Genomic DNA, 5000 nt, shown 5'->3' on the forward strand with positions numbered 1-5000 from the left:
TTATCGTCCCTTGCGTGAGAAATGTTGAAGTTATGACATCAAATGAATTTGATGTTTTGTCTGTTGATCTCTCGGAAGACCACTTAAATATATCAGAAATTACAGTTTAGTTCCACCATCCACCTCCATTGATAAATCCAAAGGGCACAGAGAAAGACAAAAGTAAAACACAATACATCAAGACCTTCCCTAAATAAACCTCTGCGATATAGAGTTAGACCAAAACTTACGAATGGGAAGATTTCATCCAAAGGGTCTTCCAGAAAATAAACAGTATTTTTTTTCTTTAATTTTGCAATAGAATTGTCAGGGATTCAGGGCTAAATATGAAAAATTTGAGCCACTCATTTATGAGCACTCTCCCATAATTATACGTCTACAGGAGAGAAAACTTGAAGATAATACTCCTTGTCCTCGAGAATATATTAGCTATAGGACATCATATGATCACCGAGTAAGAAGCCAGGGCAGAAGTCTGATATTCGTTAATCGAGAAGTTTCCCAAATATCTTTGTCTATTCGTACACCTCTGCTAATAGTGGTTGTACAGATTGATATAGGGAGAAAATATACATTTTTGTTCTCGGCACTTGCCTCCAAATGATAATATTTTGTATGATGATTTAGTAGAGGTAATTCAACAACTCCTTTAACCTTTTCTTTTACTTACAGATTTGAATAGCAGACATCCTTTATGGGGCGATATTTTAGCAAACACGAGGGGCAATATTTGATCGTCAGTTGTAGCAAAAAAAAAAAAAACAAAAAAAAAAAAAAAAAAAATACTGGACTCCTTAATACAGGAGAGCCACAAACTTTCATGTTCAGACAAGTATCCTATCATGCATTTACCTTTCAATTGCAAGTTCCAACGGCCTTCTCGATTTTGAATGGAGAATGTATGAAGATTGGCGCACTAGTGATCATGCTCCTATTACTATAAATACGAACAATAATCCACCCTTACATAGATTGCCATGCGGGATCCTTGACAAGGCAGGCTCGATTGGATTTCGGGAGCTAAGTAAAGTTGAAGTGAATGCAAAAAAGTTGGAAAGGGTACATGATGCCATAGACTTAATGAATGGAACTCTACATACTGCAGGAGTCAATTGAATTCCCAAAACAATAGGACTATTCAAACTACTACAAGTCCCCTGGTGGTCATCAGAATCAACTGCCTTGCACAGAGCCACAAGAAAATCTTTGACTCGATTAAGTAGACACCGTACAGATGAAATTTAATAATTTTTTAAGAAATGTAGAACATAGTTCAGTCGTGCAATGAAAGAAACTAAGAGCCGGTCTTGGATATCATTTGTTTCTCCTGTCTATATTAGAACCACTCCATCTTCTGTATCGAGGGAAGGAAAAACATAGCTTGCAGATTTACCCTAACCAACTATTTGTGTTGAAGATAAATGGTCACTATGGGTCTGGAGCAACTGAGGTCAGCGTTTTTTTTGGCTGAACATTCTCTCCTGTATCATACATGTGTGAAACAGCTCCTTGTTATTACTTTAGAATTATTCAAGAACGAAGACTATTAAATTTTACAACAGAAAGGAAGGAATATTACAATGTTCTTTTTACTGAAAGGGCATTTGATACCACAATTGCTATATGCACTGATACAGTCCCTGGAATCGATGGAATTGCATTTGCAATGATTAAACGTGTAACTATTAAGACTAGGTTATCTATTCTAAATATCATTAATGAAATATGGCATGATCTTAGTTCTATAAATGTTTGAAAACTAGCTATTATTTTAGCAATTTTTAAATCTGGTAAGGATAAGTTTTTAGCAGCAAACTATCGACTAATTGCATTGACATATTGTTTACATAAGATCATGGAGAAGGTGGTCAATGCAAGACTGGCGTGGTACGTGGAGAAGAAATGTAATTTTTCACCTTTCCAGAGTGGATTTAAGGAATGCACTGAACGAATGGTGTGTTGGTACGACTTGAGTCCTCTATCTGTGAAGACTTTGCTTCCAAACAGCACCATGTAACAGTTTTTTTTTTTATCTTGAAAACAACAAATGATACTCCATGGAGATACGTTATGCTTAGGAGAGCTACCATTTTTTATCCAAACATTTGCTTCACATAGATTTATTCAAGTTAAAGTAGGCGAGACTCTGTCAGAAGGGAAATGTTAGGAAAAGAAGTCCCGCAGGGGAGTGTGCTAATTGTAAACCTATTTTGACTGGACATTATTGGGATATCTTTTGTCACATCTCAAGATATTCTCTCAATGCTCTTTGTAAATGATCTCTCCATATCATTTGCTAGATCTAGAAAGTCAATGGTTCAGAGAAGACTACAATTTCCAATCGACAAAATTATTTATAGGACTGATAAGAATGGATATAAATTTTTGACAAGAAAAATTTTTGTTGTCCATTTCTGTTAAATTCGGGGAACATATCCAGACCCGGATATAAAAAATTAATGTCGACAGATCCCATGAGCAAATGAAGCTACAATTTTAGGATTGGAATTTGATGGTAGGCGTACAGGGAATCCTCAGTTAAAGGCGTTAATTGTGGGTCTGATTTTTCTACAAGCTTTGTCCCATACATCCTGTGGGCTGACTGCAAATATATTTTTAAATTATATGAGGCCTTAATTTTTCAAAAACTAGTTATGGGTTTGGAATATATTACTTATCCAACCCAAGTTAATTAAACATATTAGATTCTGTGCACCATCCTGGTATCTGATTATCACAGAAGCGTTGAGAACTTCACCTACCCCAAGTCTCCTTGTTGGTGCTGGAGAAAAGCCTTTAGACTTTACCGAGTGTTCTATCGGTTGCTCTTGGTTTCGGTTGCAAAGACTTCCTAATTCCTTTGCCTGTCAAACTGCAAGGTTTACAAGGCACTGTAAGTACTTTGAGTTACGCTCAAAATCTCCGCAACCTTAGGTTTTTCGGATGAAACAATTAATAATCACTCTAGATATAGTAAGAAACAGAGTTCTTTCATTTAAGATATCACCAACCCCTCCATGGAAATTACCAGACATATGTTTTTGTAGTTATTATAGTGGTATAAAAAAGAGTATGACTTACTTAGGAGCCAGGTCTCTTTTTATAGAACATGCCGAAAAACACAGGGAATCGACTTTTATATATACTGAATGCTGCAAATCTGATGATGGTTTTAGATTTGAAGTACCTAATAGTGCTTTTAATTGTGAAGGTCCACTCCCTCTACTATCTTGCATAGTTACTGCCAATATATATGGCATACTAACTGCTATTGAGAAAATAGTGTTAAAACAGGGTGGAATTTTTACCATTGTTAGTGATGCAAGAAGTGTCCTACAAGCTTTAGAATTTTTTTAATTCTAATAACTCTTCAGTTTTAAAGATTTTAGATGGGATTTTCATTATTGGCCTGAAAGGTATAATAGTTCAAATTCACTGGGCTCAGACACACGTAGATGTATCTGAAAAGGAGAAAGCAGATATAATTGCAAAGAATGCTGCAGGTGATTTGCTACCAATAAGGTACCCCATTCTTTGTAATGATTTAAGAATTTTGATTTATAATAATCGATGACAGTCTTGGGATAGTTTACTTGACATCAAAATGTGAGAAATAACGAATGTTATATCCCCTTACAGGTAAAACGTGATGCTCAGGAAGTGGGAGACTACTCTTTGTCGTCTCTGCAATGTTCACATTCGGATAATATGAGATTCTGCTAACTGGCCAACACTATCCATATTGCGAAGATTGTTTGATACCCTTGACTTAATACCCCACTTATAACTCAGAAAGAAATAGACACATGTTTGGAGCTCGACGTGAGGATGGCAGGTTCATCCTTGCAAAGCTTTTTTGACGTGACTTATAGTTTTATGCTTTAGATTTAGTTCAGAAGTAGGCTTTCCCATAGTTATTCAATCTTTACAATTACACCTTTTATTTCATAGTTTAAATCAAATATTCTTTTATTTTTTTATTTTTTTTTTTTTTTACAATAAACGATATCAGTGTCAACGACCTTCGATGTCAGGTTGTCAGAAAACTTCAAATCAATCAATCAGTCAAGAAAACAAACATTCGTTTTTGAGTAATTTTTTTCATGACTTGAATAATAATGTGATTATCGTCTACTCAGCATCTAATGAGTATCAAAATGCAGGGAAAGGCATATTATCGATGCTTTAAAGACACTAAATACTTATTATCTCTGTTATTCATCGAAAAAAGTATGAAATTTCATCAATTTACATTAGTAAGGTATGGTATTTGATATTCACTGCAATGATCCTGTGAAAAAAAAAATAATAATAATACTAACAATGATATGTAAGAGTGGGGAAGTATGTGAAGAAGATCCTCACACCTTTCAAAATTCGATTCCATTCCCTATAAAAACAAATAAAACTGCCGTTGACAAAACAAAAACACTAGGAGACAGTCGACCCTTTTGAAAATGGCAGTAGCACTGAAATTCGACTTTTCTGATTAATGGGTTGATTCTGGGAACAAAAGTCTTTTCAGGACAAAATTTCCTCTTTATTTTATGTACACAACTTTTACTCATGAACAGACATGATATTCAGAAAAATAGTCACCTTTAAATCTTAATTGCTTAAAACTAATAATATACGACACACCAAAAGCAACGACTTAAAATTATTGTGTATATAATAATATTGTATATTGTTGTTGTTTAGGTTAATTGGAGTCCGATTGGGGTTTTTCACATGCTAGGTAGGTAGAGAGAGAGAGAGAGAGAGAGAGAGAGAGAGAGAGAGAGAGAGAGAGAGAGAGAGAGAGAGAGAGAGAGAGAGAGAGAGAGAGAGAGAGAGCATTTTTTACCTATGTGTGTTGCTTGTTGCGCTTGCATCATAAGCAAATATCACAAAACCAAAAATAATTATAATTGGAGTAAGTGAAAATTAAACTTCATGAAACTTGAGAAAAAAAATCACAAAATGATATTAATAACAGATATATGTTCAGTATGTCTATC

Source organism: Palaemon carinicauda, chromosome 5 (genome assembly GCF_036898095.1).
Source record: "Palaemon carinicauda isolate YSFRI2023 chromosome 5, ASM3689809v2, whole genome shotgun sequence".
In the NCBI taxonomy this organism is placed as follows: domain Eukaryota; kingdom Metazoa; phylum Arthropoda; class Malacostraca; order Decapoda; family Palaemonidae; genus Palaemon; species Palaemon carinicauda.